Genomic DNA, 19,622 nt, shown 5'->3' with positions numbered 1-19,622 from the left:
GCAAGATTCGTTCCTGATTTCGTTACCCATTTAATCACTTAGGCCAATTCCACGACTCTCATATCGCAAAGAGCATCGAGAATCTCTTTTTTCGCTCCTATTCGCGTTAACAAAGAGATCCTTCTCGATCGACGATAATAACTGTTAACATGTTTAACATTTATTGGAAAGAGTTGTGAGAACCTGCGAAAAGTCTTCTTCATAGATCTCTCAGGAAGGTAGAAGACGAACAGGCTTCCTATAGACTGCTTCCTTTTCCTCGAACCAAGAGAGGTAGCAATATACGCCATCTTATTTTTTTTTTTGAAAGAAGGGGAATAAACTTAGTCTTTTTTCCCCCTAAATATAAATATTTGCAGAATTTAAGATAAGGGCGTCAAAGGAAAGAGAAGATAATATTTTATGCCTCATTTTGGCCTTAGAGAGGTTGGATTCACAGAGGTCACGTTTTCTTCTCACAGCATGGTTTTGGCAGTCTTTTTCCAAGACAGTCTGAATATTCTATCAGCATCTATTATAATGGACCTTAACAACCTCTCCACTCTGAGTCTGTCTGCGTGCAGACTGACCAGAAGTGGACATGAATGAGAGGATTTTTCAAGGTAAATGACAAGAGTCATGGACAAGATATAGAATTGCTGCAGATTGTGCTAGAGGGAATGAGGAAACTGTTCTCTTCCGATACCTCTGTGAAACACATAGCGGTTTTTTTCTTCCCTTTCAGAGGGAAGAATCACCTTTGTATATATCTGTTATCAAAGAACACAGTAAAAGGCTATACTCTGTCTCTATAAAGGGATTGGAGATAGCAGAGGATTAAGATCTTCGGGATCTTATACGATACCTCAATATGACAAGAGTAGGATATCATGTACTTCTAATGGGATCTTTTTTGTGGCCACAGATTCTATGTTCCGACAAGATGGAACTGCTCCTCATCAAACTTCTTTTAGAAATTTTTATGAGGGAATTCTTTGTTTCTCTTGGTCCCAAACGATCAAGAAGACAAGTGAATTTTTTTTTTTAGCATTGGAATCTCGCATCAGATTCTATGGAGATAGGCAATGGGTTCTTGCCAGCATAGTATGTCTGGCAAGAGAACTAAAACCCCCTATTCCTGATTCAATGGTTTCAGAGGTTTCGTTGTCCAGGCAGGGTACTTACGTTTTCATCTACAGTAGAATGGTTAAAACGTTTGCCTACAGAGTCTTTGGAATGCAATGACGGCTCGAAATGCGTTCCCAGAATGTGTTCAGAGGGATACAATAAGAAGCTAGAAATCAGGAGTACTCCCAATTTCAGCTCGGAGTCTCCGACTTCCAAGCTTCTTCCCTTCCTTCGGACAAGGATAGGGAAGATTCTGCAACGAGAAGCCCCTTCAACAGGTAAGAAGAGATCTCGTGAGCAAGGGAAGTACTCAAGAAGGATCCTCCTCGAAGGAAGACTTATCTCTCATACTGTTAGATCCTATCGTATACTGGATGTAGCTGACTACAATCGCCTCCCCTTGACCGGAGAGGCCAAAGCTCCAGACATCCTCGAGACTCTACCAAGCTCGAAGCTCCGGCGGAAGTGGGGAGTAGCCAACCAGGGGCGCGAGGCGCCCAGGCAGGAGCGAGGCCGGGCCAGGCAGGCGCTAGGTACCAGCCAGCCGCGAAGCTCCAGGCAGGCGCAAGGCACCAGCCAGGCGCGAGGTGCTAGGCAGGCACAAAGCGCCAACCTGGTCGTGAGACGCCAGCCAGCGCGAGGCGCCAGCCAGAGGCGCGAGGCGCGAATCTCCAGCTAAGGCGCGAGGCGTCAACCAGATGCGAGGCGCCAGTCAAGCGAAAGGTACCCAGACAAGCGCTAGGCGCCCCAACCAAGAGCGAGCACCAGCCAGGCGCGAGGTTCCTGCCAGGCTTCAGGCTTCAGTCGTGGGAGAGATCCATTTCAAGAAAGCCCTGGTCTTCTTTGAACATGGAGATCTCCTAAGCACTTCATAAGTGACTTGATTCCTTCAAACAGCTGAGAATTAAAAGCGTCAGGAAGTGCGCGCTTTTGCAAATTCTTGTTCTTTACATAACAATATGTCATATAAGACATATTTAGCTGTGTTGTACGGTAGAGGCGACTCTGTGTTGACTTCTCATTACACAAAGGATGTCAAGTTAACCTATGAGAGATCCTTCTCTTTTGGTTTATACATTTCTGCGGATACGTTACTGGGATAAGGAGCCGACACTGATCCTTAACTTGAGTTAAAGTTTTTTAACTTGGTGAAATTATTGGGGTTTTTGAAAGGAGTGTGGGGATATAACTTTTCAATTTGAGCGCGAACACCCTCGTGTTAGGATCAGGTGATCGGGATCGGTGTTGCGCTCCTTCATAAGTGTATTGTCATAGAAGTGGTCCAGTACCCATTGACAAAGTCCTTTCAGGCTCTGCCGAGTAAGCTGGTTCATACCCCATCTGCAGACCCACAAGAACTCTTAGCCATAGATCACATATCTCGCTAAAGTCTTGAGGTGATGCAGACTACCGGGCAACAGCCACGAAGTCTACCACCTATCAGATAGGAACCAAGGTTATTTATACCTACAACATATGTTGTTTACCTGTCTATTCCATGTTAGCTGTCTCTTACCCTCCACCAAAGGGTGTCAATCAGCTATGTATATATCTGACAGGTAAGTTCATTGTATGAAAATGATATTGTTATAATACAATAAAGTTTCATACATACTTACCTGGCAGATATACGATTAATGGCCCACCCAGCCTCCCCGCAGGAGACAGGTGGAAGAGAAAAAATATGAATAGAAAAAACGGAATGGTTGGCCTAATCCTGCCACCCAGGGCAGGACGGTAGATCACCTGACCTACCTGCAGCGTGTGCCGCGAAATTTGAATTTCTGTCGCGGACGACGGAGTCTTAGCTATGTATATATCTGCCAGGTAAGTATGCATGAAACTTTATTGTATTATAACAATATCATTTTTTATATTTTCTTTACGGTGACACCCATGTTGTATTCAGTATATTGTTATGTTGAAAAAGCGTGCCCCTAATGACTCAAGTGTTTGCTAGACAGAAACTCCCAAACCTTACTCCTATTCCTTCCTGCAGCTTTCCATAAAATGCATATTTCTTTTCATCAGGTGCATCATTAGTGGGTGCATAACACCCATTGATGTTACCATGATTTGACTGGAACCGGTGTACAACAATCGCTCGTTCATAGGATCCCATTCACAGAGAGCCTTCTGCCTTGCACCTCAACAGCAATCCTACTCCTTGATAATGTATTCCATCCCGCCGGCCAGACAGACATCAACAAACAAATTATTCTCCAAATCCAATTTATCGATTCGAGTTAATCCTGTTTCTGTGACAGCAAAAATGTCTTTCATAACTTTGAAAAGCTGCCACTAACTTCAATTTTGCTATGTCGAAATATTTATAAATGGAAAACTAAGACTCCTTAAACAAAGCATAATGTTATATACTTCAGGGAATGGACAGTATGTTGAAAAAAAAATGTTTCTCGAGATTCGGGACATCTGTTTCAAGTCGCAGTGAAGCCTTTGATATGCTTTTTTTTTTTTTTTTTTTTTTTTTTTTTTTTTTTTTTTTTTTTTAAGTTTCTCCAGGCTGTCTTCTAGTTACTTTCAAATGTCTCTTAGTAGCTGAAACACAGTGTTAGCAGATGTTTTAGTTTTCCAAATTAGGAAGATTAAAGTTGGATATTGGTATTTTCAAGTGGCTTTAACAATAATACAAGTGCAAGTGCTTTGTTTCCTATGCTTATAGTTTAATTATCTGTTATAGAATATTACCAATGCAGATGAGAGAAGTGAGATCAAGTTCAGGTGTTACACGTGTAATTAAGAAACTACATTCTTGTGTATAATTGGAAAATTTTGGTGGAATGAGTTAGGTTATCAAGATTAGATTGTTAGAGATATTTCAAGATTAATTTGTTAGAATTATTCAAGTTAAGACAGTTGAATCACTTTTAAAAGTTAATATTGCTTTTTGTTGTAATGTAGGACAATTTAACAGAATCTATTTCGCAAACATTTTGTTAGTCTAATTTTACCCAGCATGTAGAAATGCTTAAGGGAGCTCTGGAATGTTTTGGAATTTCAAGTCGCTATTGCCATAACACCTAAATATCTCCATCTCATATTAGGTAGGCAGTAAATCTGTTAACACATGGCGCTGTACCTACTTATGATTAGTTAGTCATTTCAGACTTGATTTTGAGACACGGGATCTATTATACCAGTAGCTTGTGGAAACAATGTATATTCTCTCAATATAGTGTTACATATCGTCCTCAGTCAGTGTGCTTTGATGTAATTCCAGGTATACTGCAAATTCTTTAGTAATTAATCAGCATCTTTTTATGCTGCCATAAATTTCATTTAAAGCCAATAAATTGATGTAATAGTATTCAAATGCAGTGAATTATGTAAGTAAGGTAACTGCCGGCACATGTAATGAATACTGATGTAAAAATAATTTCAGAAATACCGAGTTAATTGAACTCCAAGTAAGGTCTTTGTGGCGTCGTGGAAAGTAAGGAATCTCCTTTACCCCTTGAGGAGTATGCAGCGAGTGCATCTATCCTGCCTAAATATTCTCTATCAAATAAAATATCACTGGAACAGGTAAGACATTTGTGTGAATGTCATGCAATAGTTTCTGCAGATGATTGAAATTGTTGAATTAAACCTGATAGTTTATTAGTTACAAAAGTTTTTTTTTTCATGTCTAGTCATTTTAGTGTGAAAAGCTTAATTTCTTACATGTAAACGAATTTAATATAAATTGCTGTGTTGGGTGAACTGTTGCCTGTTTATCTCGTCATAGTAAATTATCATCTACAGTCAGACATAAATCTGTTTCTATTGGTGTTTACTTCTGACTAGCAAAGTGAGTTAACGTTGAAGGGGCCTGAAATGTTTTGGCATTTTAAGTCGTCATTGCTGGGGATCACAAGAAACTATTGGATATTAGGTAGAAAGTGACCTTGCTAACATTATGGTAGGAACTAGATTATGAAGCCAATTTTAAGACGAGGGTCAATATAAGAAAAAACCAGGAGAAATTACATCATCATGTTTAATTTTTCCATGAAATGAATATTCCTTAGCACTTGGATAATTTGTTAAACCTGTTTACTATTACTACAGGTTGAAATATTGTCTGTAGAACTTTTAGCTGAGCAGGTAAAACTGACGAATATTGAAGAGACTTATTTTCATTAACACTAAGAGCTCTAAGGTATGGACATGGACATTAAAACGAGGCCCTTCTATCAGTACAGTAACATCAGAGCATCAGAGTGACAATTGGAAAAAGCGCAAAGGTGTGGACAGGAAAGTAAGGAGACCGTTTTCATCTGCGGACGGTAGAGAAAATGCAGAAAGTTCAGTGACACCCAAGTTGTGGACAGGAAAGGAAGGCTCGTGGACGGTAGAGAAGGTGAAGAAGTGCAGCAACACGCCAGAGCAACGAGTTCTGTGGACAGTTTAAGACCTTAATCTTCAGATGAAGAAAACTTACGGTCTCGTATCTCCAGAAATTAAACCAATTAGAACTATCTTAATGTTATGATATCGAACTATAATTGGGATAGAAAATGTAATTACCACGCAGAAATATAAAAAAATACTGTAAAGCTTTCATTATTGGTAGCTTTTAATCTAGATTTCAGGAGCAACAAATCAGGTTAAAAATATATCCACAAATTTTAAAAACTGCCCCTGGATTACCAGCTATTTATTCTATTCTTCACCGCTGCTTCATGCTTGTCCCAATTCCTCTTGCTCATGCAACTTTGAAAATGCTAAAAATGTGGAATGTAAAAAATTAAAGAGCCATTAAACTTTAAAAGAAAAAATTACAATGTAAAGTGAGGCATCCACAAATATTTAAAACATCCCTGGATTACCAGCCAATAAATAAATATTGTCTATGTTCTTTATTGCTGCTCTTCTTACATGTCCCAGTTCCTCTCGATGATCATGCCACTCTGAAAAAGCAAAAAAGTGGAATATAAAAAAAATAGAATAGCAAAAAAAATTGGAATATAAAAAATAAATACCCATTCGACAGAAAAAGTAGGAATTGCAAAAAAGTCTAATATAAAAAAATGAACCATTCAACAGAAAATGTAGGAAATTAAAAAAAAATATTGAAGAGCTAGTCAACAATCTTCTATCAACTTAAGCATTCTTTTAGAGCAAAAATGAAAATTTCAAATTACCATGTAAAGTGAGGCACCCAAAACCTTTTTTGAAACCTGCCTTGGATTATCGACCAATAAAAATTGTATAGTTCTTCACTGCTGCTCTTGCATGTCCCAAATCTTCACTAGCGCCGCGAGTTCGATTCTTGGGCATTCCACTGGGCCGTTAGAAATGTGTGTGTCTGCTGTTAAAAGTTCTCTCGCGACGTGGTTCATTAGTCAGGTAAAACTGTTGGCCCCGTTGCTGAGAATAATCACTGGTTCCATGCAACGTAAAAACACCATACAAACAAAACTTCGATACTGCTTTTCCATGCCCCAATTCCTTGTCGATGCCCATGCACATCTGGAACATACAAAAAAATACCCATTCAACATTCTTCCATTAATGCAAAGTACCCTTATTGAAAAACAAAGATAAATAAAAAGACAATAAATTACCATGCAAATTGAGGCATTCAGAAATGTTTAAACATTGCCTTGGATTACCGGCCAATAAAAATTGTCTAATTCTTCAATGCTGCTCTTGCTTGTCCCGACTCTTCTAGAATTATGACCCTGCAACCCTGGAAAATGCAAAACTATTTTGCCATTCAGCAATCTTCCATTGATGTATGAAAGAAAAAAATAAATTCAAATTACTACCATGCAAAGTGAGGCTCTCAGACATTTTTTCGAAACAGGCCTAAAAATATTATAGTTCTTCACTGCTGCTATTGCTTGTTCCAATTCCTGCCGATGACCATGGGAATCTGGAAAATACAAGAAGTTTTAGGCTATATAAGAAAACAGTAAATGTCATTCGGCAATCTCCCATTAACCCTTAAACGCCGACTGGACGTATTTTACGTCGACATTTTTTGTGTCTCGGGTGCCGACTGGACGTATTTTACGTCGACATACAAAAGTTTTTTTAAAAATTCGCGGAAAAATATTTTTAGGCCTACCAGCCGAAAACTCTTGAATCACGCGCCTTGGGGGATGCTGGGAGTTCACGGATCAAGGTGTTGTTTTGTTTACAATCGTTACGCAGGCGCGCAAGCGCGAATTTCTTTCTTGCCGCACTAAAAAGTATCCGACACATCTCGGAAATTATTTCGTCACTTTGACATAATTTTTTTACCATTTTAAATTAGCCGTTACATGGAGTATTATATATGAAAATGTGCGCATTTTTATGTAGAATACAACAATAAAATACTCATGATTGTAGCTTTTATCAGTTTTGAGATATTCTCATATAAATAACGATAAGTGCCAAAATTTCAACCTTCGGTCAACTTTGACTCTACCGAAATGGTCGAAAAACGCAATTGTAGCTAAAACTCTTATATTTTAGTAATATTCATCATTTACCTTAATTTTTCAACTATTGGAAGTCTCTAGCACAATTTCGATTTATGGTGAATTTATGAAAAAACCTTTTTCCTTACGTCCGCGCGGTAACTCTTCCGAAAAAAATCATACATGCGATTGTGGTAATGTTTGCACCATTTTAAATTAGCTGTTACATAAAGTTTTATATATGAAAATGTGTGTAATTTCATGCACAATACAAACTAAAAACAAAAACAACCCATGGTTGTAGCTTTCATCAATTTTGAAATATTTTCTTATAAAAAATGTTGTGACAAATTTTCAACCTTCGGTCAACTTTGACTCTACCGAAATGGTCAAAAAACGCAATTGTAAGCTAAAACGCTTATATTCTAGTAATATTCAATCATTACCTTCATTTTGCAACAAATTGGAAGTCTCTAGCACAATATTTCGATTTATGGTGATTTATGAAAAAAAATAAAATTTTCTTTACGTCCGCGCGGTAACTCTTCCGAAAAAATCATACGTGCGATTGTGGTCATTGTTTGCACCATTTTAAATTAGCCGTTACATTACATAATATATATGAAAATGTGCGCAATTTCATGTATAATACAACTAAAAATAGTTGAAGGTTGTAGCTTTTCTCATTTTTGAAATATTTGCATATAAATCACGATAAATAGAAAAAAAAACAAAAAAAAACCACGTTCGAGTCAAATTGACTCTACCGAAAATGGTCGAAAAACGCAATTGTAAGATAAAAACTCTTACAGTCTAGTAATATTCAGTCATTTATCTTCATCGTGAAACAAATTCGAAGTCTCTAGCACAATATTTAAATTTATGGTGAATTTAAAAAAAAAAACTTTCCTTCCCTCAGCGCGCGGATTCTCCGCCACAAATCTATGAAATGCGTGAGTCCCATTCTCGGAATATTTGCTCCGTTTGATATTAGGCATTTCATAGAGTTTTATATATGAAAATGTGGGCGCAAATTTCATGTAGAATAAAACGAAAAAATATTTAAAAGTTGTAGCTTTTCTTATTTCCGAAATAATTGCATATACAAAAATATATATAAAAAAAATTCGACATTCGGTCAACTTTAACTCGTCAGATATGGTCGAAAACTGCATTTGTAAGCTAATATTCTTACAGTATAGTAATATTCAATCATTTGTCTTCATTTTGAAAGAAATTGGAAGTCTCTAGGACAATATTTAGATTTATGGTGAATTTTTGAAAAAATATTTGTTTACGTACGGTCGTAACGAATTCATGCTTTATTTTGTGATAATATTTTCTCTGTGTTGCTTTTATCGTTTTACAATGTGTTATATACCAAAATGATCGCAATTTAGTGTACATTACAACGAAAAAAAAGTAACTTGTTACCTTTAACCGTTTTGCGCACAGCGCGATTTAAATACAATTATGTATGAAATTTCGTTTTTGCGCTATCATATATCGCATTATTTATATACGATAATGATAATTTTTTTCATTTCTGATGGTTGCATACTAAACTTCAGGCAATGACAAAAAAAGGAGCCAAAAATGAACTCTTAATCTTGAAAACTAAGCGCGCTATGATTTTTTGAAAAAAATATTTTTTTCCGTTTCCGCGCTCACATCTGAAACGTCTCCGGCACACGGGAGACATTTTTTTTTTTTACCGCTTCGGCGTTTAAGGGTTAAAGTCCCATTAAATAAAAGCCACTAGACAATAAAAATTCAAACTTCAAATTACCATGGAAAGTGAGGCATCCAGATTAAAAAAAAAAAAATTGCTCTGGATTACCGGCCCGTAAATATTTATCCAGTTTTTCACCATTCCTCTTACTCAACATGTAGTCTTCTCCCCCCAGTTCCTCTCGCGTTGATGACTAATGCAATTTCTGGAAATAAAAAATAAAAATAGTAAAAAAAATGTAGAATAAGTACCATGACTTACTCCGAGAATAAGGACAGTTCACAATCTTCTATTCACGGATACCGAAACTAAAGGCCTGTCCACACGAGCGGGCCTGATCAGCGTGCTCCGGGGTTGACGGGCAAATCTGGCGGGCTTACCCGTGAATGATGTCCACACGGGTGAGGCGAGGGAGAGAGGAGCGTACCCGACGATGCCAGTAGTGTCTTCAGTGTGATACGATAAACATGGTGCCTACCTCAAAGATGATGACAGCGTAGCATGATAATTGCTTTTTGTGTGATGAAAAAGAAGAGAATATGGTGCTACAAGACCCATCGGGCAATTTGACGGTTTGCCCATCAAGTGTGCCTGTTAGAGAGGAAGTCCGCCGATCAGGCCCGATCGTGTGGACAGGCCTTAAGTGCCCATGAACGGGAAATTTTCAAGTTGCAATAATCTATGAATAAAAAGGTTCTAACATCCTTACTGCAGCATTTCTATAAATGAAAGCTAATTTTTCATATGTATATTCATTTCTATAAAGGAAAGCTAATTTTTCATATGTATAGTATTCAACAGTTTACTATAATCAACAGTTGGTATTGGTATAAATATTCAACATTAATATGTTTAACAGTTTAATCAACTTCCCACTCTTAGTAAGATTATCTAAATTTGAGAAAACTCTAATAAGGTACTAAAATGTTTAAAGAAAATCTATTTACGCAGGCATGCAAGGGAACTTAAGTGTTGAAACTAAGCTACACCCGGTTTAATACATTTCCCGTCATCATCATTTATTGAAAGTCTCTCCTTTCAACAGTATATATTATATCTATTAAAGTGCAGATGCTTCTAACATGTGATATATTGGTTTTACATTGAGCAAGCTTCACGCTGTAGCATGACCCATGCTATATAGAAGTTGAAAGTGTGGACAGACTTTAAGAGGTATAGATGGTCCCTTGTGTGTACCCCGGATAAAAACTGCCTCTTGCACCTTAATGAGAGCTATTGCAAGTTACGCAATGGAACCATGTATACACTAATAACAAAAGTACGCATTTATTTTATGTAATCCCCCGCGAAGTTCCTCATTCAAATAGAACTAGCGTAATTCCGCACGACATCACATGGAGTCAACACAAGACTAGTAACTGCGGATGGTTTGTAGTTATGAGCAAACATGCACTTAAAATCATCCAGCATTGTAGTCCCAAGATTGTAGCTACAATAAGCTCGCATTATGCATTAGGACTGAAAATACCATCTTTCAAAATCGTGAACTTGTTTACTATCCGATTATTGTGATAATGAATTTTACAATTTATAAGCTACGATATGATTCTTTAAATATCTTCTAAGGTATGGGAGTAGGGACTATGTAAGCAAGGAAGCATTTTCTTGCCTTCCAACATTGCTAGACAGTAACAGGGCAATTTAGAAAATTACTGATGCTAAAGCTTACAGTTCATTGTTCAATTATGAAAAGTTTCTCTCTCTCTCTCTCATTTGTAGTAGAACATTCCAAAACTTTACCCTATTTGAACCTTCTTAAAAAAAAAATTAGAATTACTGCCGTTTAACTCGTGAACATATGACACTCAAAAGTCCTTGTGAAGACAATTTAGAATTCCAGATGACCCTATTAAAAACCAATCCTATTTCAAGGGTCTCTATGAACAGTTCTTGCATTTTCAAAGGTCCCTTTACATAGTTCCATGTAGTTTCAAATATCCCTTTATGAAGCATTTGCCTTTCCAAAAATCCCTGTATAAGGCCATTCCATTTCAAAGCTTTGAAAACCTAAACTAATATCAACAGTCGACTAAAATGCAAGTGATATTTTGAACTTCCCCAAAGAAATCACTTCAAAATTCATAGACCCCTAAAAAATCCCATCAGTTTATAGATCTCTATAAAAATGTTGCAAATTCAAATGCCCCATGAAAATACCGTACAATTTCAGAGATCCTGGCAATATTTCAAATATACGTTAAAAAGACACTTCAGCACAGAAAATAAAACTATTTTATCAAAAAGCAAATTTGGTCTTTATTAAAACGGTTATATATTATATAACACATACAGGTTGTTTCCAGTCCAGTCCAGAATCACCAGGTACTCATGTCTGCAGCTTTCCTTTCAAGTCTGGTGTATGAGGCTTAAACCAACTTGAAAAACCAGAGAGAGCGCGCGCACTGCATGATGTACGAATTCGTTTTAAATCAAGACCGATCGAATATCAGTGGTTGCCTCACATAATTCGTACCTTTGGAGCCTTATATAATAATGTACATTTGAAAATATTTTAAAAAGATAGACATTTCATTGGAATTCGGAAACTAGTCGCTGGAAAAAAAATGATTGCGTGATTAAAATAGATCTCTGAAATGTTTCATTTGAACTAAAAACATTCGCTGATTCATCTCGGAAAAGTGCTCGTGGTAGGTCTCAATCTGTAAATACCGGTAGCCCCTACTGATAACTAGCATCAGACCGACAAGACAAGAGGCAAATATCGGTACTGTTATAGTATGTGGCCTACAAAATTATATCAATGTTATAGTATGTGGCCTACTTCAAAAAAGAATATTGTAAGGAAGTATAATATCTGCCTGGTAGCAGATAGTTATAGAACTGCTTGTAACAATTAAAGGATGCTGTTTTAGCATGATTAGTAACATGTGGTTAAAGTAACAGGTAGTTAAGGAATTGCTGGTTTAGTAAGTGCTTGTTTATGGTTCTCCTACTTCCTTTTTTAGGAAAAAGGAAAGCAACTTTTATTTCTTCACGAAGAAAACAACTTAGTTTATTGAAGATGTTGCTCAGAGAATTTTTTTTGATGGTCCCACGAGACTAGCAAACGAAAAATCTCGTGGACAAGATAGAATGGTTTGGAGATGCAAACGAAAAGGATGCTAGGCAACCTAATCTACTCAAACTGGGAACAAGTTTTTCACATATATAGATCTGAATAGCAAATCAAATAGTTGCCTCTCGTTGTGCAAAATTGTGGAATTATTGTACCTGTGGACCCTTGCCATGGGAGTGCATACAGTTAACCATCAGCACAATGCATTACGTTGACCCAGCTACTGGTGCTTATACTCAAAGAACCGAGAGATTTTGGCTGGAAAACAAATTCTGCATTATGAAGAAAAGCGTGGAGTCCCAGTTCATCACTTCCAAGGCCATCTTGAATACTGCTTGCGACTTTCAAAGGGAGCTGATGCCGACTATTTATATGCATTTTTGAAGATATCCGAAAAAATGTTCATGATTGAAAACTGAATTAAATTTCTTTTAAAATTTTAGCATTTATTTTAGAATTTTAGCATATTTTAGAATCACTCCCATGTAAATTATTGATAAATTTTCTAAATGAATAAATGTGAAAAATAATTAGTTTCTGTAAATTGCCTATTACTTACATCTATAAATATACTCCTACTGAGGTATGACACATTAAAACCGGATAGGCCACATAGTATAATAAAATATAAAAAGGTAGGCCACATACTATCACGGCACCCAAATATCTCCAAGTACATTCATGTATGATTCACTTTTCACCCCAAATTAGACTAACATTCCTTCAACTAGGTAAGCATGCCAGTTGGACTATGTCCTTTTGGGAATGTGGTTCACGGTCTTCCTTAATGCAAAGTTCGTATGAAATCTCTTCAGTCGCAAGAATGCCAAGAGAAGCTTTAAGAAAAACAAATACCCTGCCTTCGTCGTTGGGGTATTAAATTAATCGTACCTAGCCCTCGTGTGGTACACGATCCAGTCAACGGACGTCATGGCTCCAGAAGAATAAATCTTCCAAGACAAAATTCAAGCAATTACTCTAAAATCTCGAAGAGTCTCATATCAGTAACATTATTAATGGAAAACTCCAAACAGACCAATGAGTGTTTGTAGATTGTTTTTCAGACGCCATTTGGGTTAGACCGAAGCAGAATTGAAAATAGGAGAAAATTAATGCAAAAATCAATAAGTTGGTCATATGTAACTTGGTAGGGAACGAAGGTGAGCTACAAATATATATATATATTTTTTTTGCTTGGCACCGATGGCCCGTCTCAACAAAATTCTAAATAAGGCTGAACTGATGATATGCCTGCCACTAACTCGTAAGGTGTTTTTCCTGTTAATCTCTTCAGTATTTACTGAAACACCCGACGAGTATACACAACGCCATCTTGAATTCAAGATGGCGTTGGTATACATCGCCAGCAGACGATGATAAATGAATTGGCAAACAATCAAGAATATTGGAAGCCAAGTAATTTAAAAGCAATCTTAAAGGTATTTTTTACAACTTCTGATACAATATGACAATTACAACCAATAAGGATTCTGAGCGTAGACCGCAAATTGGTATAACTGACTTTATCGGCTAATCAATCTTGACTAAATGGTTACATTAGCACAGTAACGTCATGAACTACTAGATTAAACACACGTGCATGGATTTTAATTTTAGGAATCTTTCATTAAGTCACTGTAAGAAATACCATTTCTTCAAACACTAACAGGAGTGTCTTTAAGCCCCAAAGGCTCAGAAATATGTTTTCATACAATCAACTTACCTGTCAGATATATACATAGCTAAGACTCCGTCGTCACCGACAGAAATTCAAATTTCGCGCCACTCGCTACAGGTAGGTCAGGTGATCTACCGGCCTGCCCTGGGCGGCAGGACTAGGAACCATTCCTGTTTTCTATCATATTTTTCTCCTGTCGCCCGGTGGTATCAAACATTGATTGCTATTACCTCCTGACTTATATTCTTATTTCATCCTTTGATCATCGTTTATCGGCTTTTTGGTGACGTATCTGGATCGTAATTTTGGCATTCGCTACTGTGGACTGATTTTGGACTTGCTTTTTGGAATTTTCTCAGTATGTCTGATTCAAATGTGAGTGTGAGAATGTGTGTGAATGTAGGCTGCAGGGTGAGGATACCGAAAGCTTCGGTTGATCCTCACACTGTATGTCGTAAATGTAGGGGGTTTCAGTGTTCTGCTACTAATATTGTCATGAATGCGAGGGATTAAATGCAAGAAGAATGGAAGACTTTAACTTCTTATTTGAAGAAGTTAGAGAGGGATAGGGTTAGACGTCTGAAAGGTGTGAGTTCAAGGCCTATTGAGCCTTTTATTGATACTTTTTCTAATCCTAATGATTTAGATTCTCCCTATGTGTCTAATTCACAAGGTTTACTTTCGGAATCGGCCTCGGAAATCGCCGATCTGAAAGCTACTATTCGAGACATGAAGTCCAAAATGGCGGACTTACAAGGTAAGGCTAAGGTCGAAAGTGAGGATTACAGTGAAAGTGAGCATTACGTGAAGTGATTCTCCCAGGTTGTGTGGAGGGGGCGTTTGATCGTCCCGGCGCACGCTCCCAGGCCTAGACCTCTTCAAGCTCCCATGCCCAGAGGAGAAGGAAGTCGAAAGCCTTAAGGAGGTCGTGGGGAACCCCCAATGGTCAGACGTCCCTTCAGCAAGCTCTGTTTCGTGGCAGGCTGCTCAAGGGCGCTTTAGAAAAGCGTCCTTCGTGAGTGTTTCTCGTCCTCTCCCTCTCCCTCACCTAAACGAGGGTGGAAGGAGTCGGATTTATCTAGGCCTCTGAAACGGCATTTGAAAGAACCCGAATTTGATTCGAGCCCGGAGCGTTTCTCAGATGACGCTTCCTCGTCTATTAAGAAGGCGAAGGTGGCGTCAGCGTTACCTGACGAGGACGCAAGAAGAACCCTTTCCTACTTCTCCCCCGATTGATGACGAAAGGCGTCATGCAAATGACGTGGGAGAAGCTTCAAGAAAGATTATTATGGCAGTACAAGAACAACTGGCCTCTTTGGTGGGAGTGTTAGCGCCTCGTAGGAAGGACGTTGCGCTTCCAATCAAGAAGTCTCGTCCTCTCTCCCCTGCTAAGCGAGAGGCGTCATGCAAACGTGAAGCTTCTAAACATATCCGCAGAAGCTTCGGGTTCGAGAGCGAGATCGGGAGGATCTTACGGAAGACACATAACGCCAGAGAGACGTGAGACGTCTTCTAGGCATGAAGCGTCTTTTAAAGCTGCTTTTAGACGCGAGGCTCCAACCAATATTTTGGCGCCAGTTAGGACGCCTTTTGAGAGCGAAGCGTCTTCCAGGCGCGAGGCGTCATCCAGACGTCAGCAGCCACACAAGCGGGAGGCGTCAGCCAGGACGCTTGGCGGACGAGAAGCGTCATCCATTTACGGAGAGAAGCCTGAGCTGTTGGCGCCTTCCAGGACTATTAAAGCAGGGAAGAGGAAGGAATATCATTCCCTTAGCCCCTCTCCTATTAGGAGTTTTTCTCCTCCAGAGGAAAGACGTACGGATTTGGCAGCGGAGACTCAATTAGACCCCGAGTTAGAAGTAGACTCGGAGGAAGAGTATCAAGGAAGAGAAGGACTGTCGAACTATAAAGTTTTGACAGCCTTGCTTCTAGAGGAGTATGGAGACGACTTGACTCCTGCTGCTCCTCCTTCTCCGCGCGCTCTTTTCTCGAGTGCTAAGACGAAGAAATCTTCGTCTTTTCTCAGAGTGAAGCCCGCCATTTCGATGAAGAGGGCTCTTCAGTCTTTAGACTCTTGGATGAAGTCTAAGAAAGAGTTAGTCAGAACGGTCTTCTGCATGCCTCCAGCGAGACTAGCTGGTAAAAGAGGCATTTGGTATCAGACAGGAGAGAATATGGGTATTGCTCTTTCCGTCTACGTCAGAAGCGGACTTTTCGACCTTAGTTGACGCTTCTTCACGTAGACAAGGTTTGAACTCGGCACGTATAACTTGGGGCATTTCAGAACTAGACCATCTCCTCAAGGGACTCTTTCATGTATTGGAAGTTTTCAACTTCTTAGATTGGTCCCTTGGGGTGATGTCCAAGAAAGCCCATGATTCTGAAGGACTCGAACCAGAAGTCCTTTTGTGTATTTTGTCTTGTATAGACAAAGCGGTTCAGGATGGCTTGGTTGAGATCTCCTCTTTATTTGGAGCAGGTCTTCTTAAAAAGAGGACAGTATATAGTGCCTTTTTAACCAAAGCAGTCTCCCACGCTCAGAGGGCAGCGCTGCTGTATTCGCCTTTGGTCTGACTTTTTGTTCCCTTCTCAGTTGGTGAAGGACATTTCTCGTTCATTAACTGAGAAGGCGACTCAAGACCTTCTGACGCAGTCAGCAAGGAAGAAGAAGCCTGCTTCTACTATGACAAGAAAAGGACCGAGTACATCTGTTCAGCCCTTTCGAGGTGGCCCGACCTCCAGACCTCCCGCAAGAAGGAAGGCTCCTGAGAAGAGAGGTAGGTCTGCCTTCGTCCCTTTAAAAAGGGAAAGTGAAGCTTTTTCTCCTCCAAGCACCAGTAGGTGCCAGGCTCCTGGGATTTGTGGAGGCCTGGACACTTATAAACGCAGAACGCATCATCGTTGTCTGCTGATAAGGAAGGGATATCGTATCCCTTTCCTGAACACTCCTCCTCTAACGTCAACACCACGGGAATTAACAGCCAAGTACAAGGATCCTGTGCTGAGGGATACTCTTCGATCGATGGTGGAACAAATGTGGACAAGAGAGCGATAGAACTAGTACTGGATCAAAACTCCCCGGGGTTTTACAGTCGCCTTTTCTGGTTGCGAAGGCCTCGGGAGGCTGGAGACCAGTACTAGACGTCAGCTCTCTGAACAAATTTGTTCGGAGGAGAAGTTCTCGATGGAGACTTCTGCCTCAGTCCTTGCGTCATTGCGACAAGGAGATTGGATGGTGTCTCTAGATCTCCAGGACGCCATATTTTCACGTCCCATCCACCCTTCATCGAAGAAGTACCTCCGTTTCATGACTGGGGGAAGGATCTTTCAGTTCAGAGCCTTGTGTTTGGCGGCCTGTCCACAGCTACCTCAGGTCTTCACAAGCCTGATGAAAAATGTGGGCGAGGTTTCTTCACCTCACAAGGAGTAAATATCTCTGTATCTGGACGACTGGCTCATCAGGGCCAGATCAGAGAGACAGTGTTTGGAGGACCTTACGTTAACTTTAGATCTGATCAGAGCATTGGGATTACTCGTGATCGAGAAGTCGCAGCTGACCCCCAGACAGAACTTAGTCTATCTGGGGATTCAGATGGATTCTCGGGGTTTTCGAGTATTTCCTTCGCAAGAGAGAATCGCAAAAGGTTTGCAGATAGTCTCTCTCTTCTTAAGGAAAGAACAGACGTCGGCGAGGGATGGTTAGCCTTCTAGGGACCCTTTCCTCGCTCGAACAGTTCTTCCCGCTAGGAAGACTTCATTTACGTCCGCTTCAATTCTTCCTCAAGAAGGTCTTGGAGTTTGGAAAACTGGACAACTTTCGGACGTGTTTCCCATTCCAGTGGAGATAAGACCGCACTTGGAATGGTGGTTTGCCCCCTCTGAAAGAGAACAAAGGGATCTCTCTAAAATCCAGAACCCAGACCTAGTGCTGTACTCCGACGCGTCGGAGAAAGGTTGGGGAGCAACATTAGGCTCGAAGGAGGTGTCAGGCACCTGGGAACCAGCGCAGGTGTCTTGGCACATAAACTGCAAAGAGCTCTTCGCCGTACATCTGGCTTTGAAGAGTCTAGAACCTCTGGTTTCGAACAAAGTAGTGCAAGTAAACGTGGACAACACCACGGCACTTGCCTACATTAGAAAACAAGGAGGGACTCACTCCTCGTTCTTTACGAGCTGACGAAAGACCTTTTGCTTTGGACGTCTCACAGGAACATCTCCCTTCTTACAAGGTTCGTTCAGGGAGTTAAAGTAATGTGAGGGCGGACAGACTCAGCAGGAGGAACCAGGTCCTCATACAGAGTGGACCCTACACGAGGTAGGTGTGTCAAGATCTCTGGTCGCGGTTGGGGAACCCCTCATGTGGATCTCTTCGGCCACATTCATCTCCAAAAGGCTGGCAGTCTTTTGTTCGGTCGTGGAAGACCCAAGAGCTCTATGGTAGACGCCTTCCTGCTAGATTGGTCTCGCGTAGACGTCTATGCTTTTCCTCCATTCAAAATCCTGGGACTAGTACTGAAAAAGTTTGTGGCGTCAAAGGAGACGAGGATGACATTGATAGCCCCCTTTTGGCCGGCCCAAGATTGGTTCACTGAGGTGGTAGAGTGGATCGTTAGACTTTTTTCCCAGATCCCTACCAAGAAGGATGGATCTTCTCAGACAGCCACACTCAAGAGGTATCATCAAAACCTCCCCGCTCTCGCTCTGACTGCCTTTCGACTATCGAAAGACTCGTCAGAGCGAGAGGGTTTTCTCGCGAAGTTGCAAGCGCGATCGCGAGAGCACGCAGAAACCTCCACTAGGCAAGTATATCAGTTGAAGTGGGAGGTTTTTAGAAGGTGGTGTAGAACTAAGAAGTTGTCCTCCTACCACTACCTCTATAGCGGAAATTGCTGATTTCCTTCTATTCCTGAGAGAGCAATCTCATCTAGCTGTATCCACAATAAAGGGAGGGATACAGAAGTATGCTCTCGGCAGTCTTCAGGAATAGAGGATTAGATCTGGCAGATAATAAGATCTCCAACGATCTCATAAGGTCCTTTGAGACTTCAAAGTCTAAGGAACCGGTCCCTCCTAACTGGAATCTAGACATGGTTCTCAAGTTTCTGATGAACCGAAAGGTTCGAACCTCCTCATCTGGCATCGTTTAGAGACATCACCAGAAAATGCCTATTCCTATTATCTTTAGCTACGGCAAAGAGTTGTGAATTACATGCTCTGCAGGATAAAGTAGGTTTCAAGGGAGACTCGGCTATTTGCTCGTTTAAGACCCTGTTTTTAGCTAAGAATGAGAATCCTTCGAATCCCTGGCCTAAGTCATTCGAGGTCAAAGGCATATCGAGTCTTCGTAGGAAGAGAAGCAGAAAGGTCTCTATGCCCTGTAAGAGCTCTAAAGTTCTTACATCAGAGAAAGCAATCAGATGGGAGGCTCTAGACAAGGTCTTTGGTGCACGGTAAAAGAAAAACCCCACAAGACTGATGTCCAAGAATGCTCTGGCATTCTTTTGAGGAACGTCATTACAGACGCGCATAAGGTCTGTCCTGACGAACAGTTGCGACTGTTGAAAGTTAAAGCTCATGAAGTGAGAGCAGTAGCGA

At 40.1% G+C, this 19,622-nt stretch overlaps 1 long non-coding RNA gene across 1 annotated transcript in view; it reads left to right on the top strand.

Moving 5' to 3' along the window:
• LOC135214724 (uncharacterized) overlaps window positions 1-6,977 on the top strand; it is a 43,843-nt gene extending 36,866 nt beyond the window's left edge. Inside the window, exons 2-3 of the long non-coding RNA XR_010314452.1 lie at window positions 4,511-4,653; window positions 5,308-6,977. This is a non-coding gene — a long non-coding RNA (uncharacterized LOC135214724). The remainder of the gene's footprint in view (window positions 1-4,510; window positions 4,654-5,307) is intronic.
• The last annotated feature ends 12,645 nt before the right edge of the window (window positions 6,978-19,622 follow it).

This window comes from Macrobrachium nipponense, chromosome 46, assembly GCF_015104395.2.
Source record: "Macrobrachium nipponense isolate FS-2020 chromosome 46, ASM1510439v2, whole genome shotgun sequence".
Classification (NCBI taxonomy): Eukaryota; Metazoa; Arthropoda; class Malacostraca; order Decapoda; family Palaemonidae; genus Macrobrachium; species Macrobrachium nipponense.
Note: the sequence above shows the minus strand (reverse complement) of the source record. Positions and strands in the feature narration are given on the sequence as shown.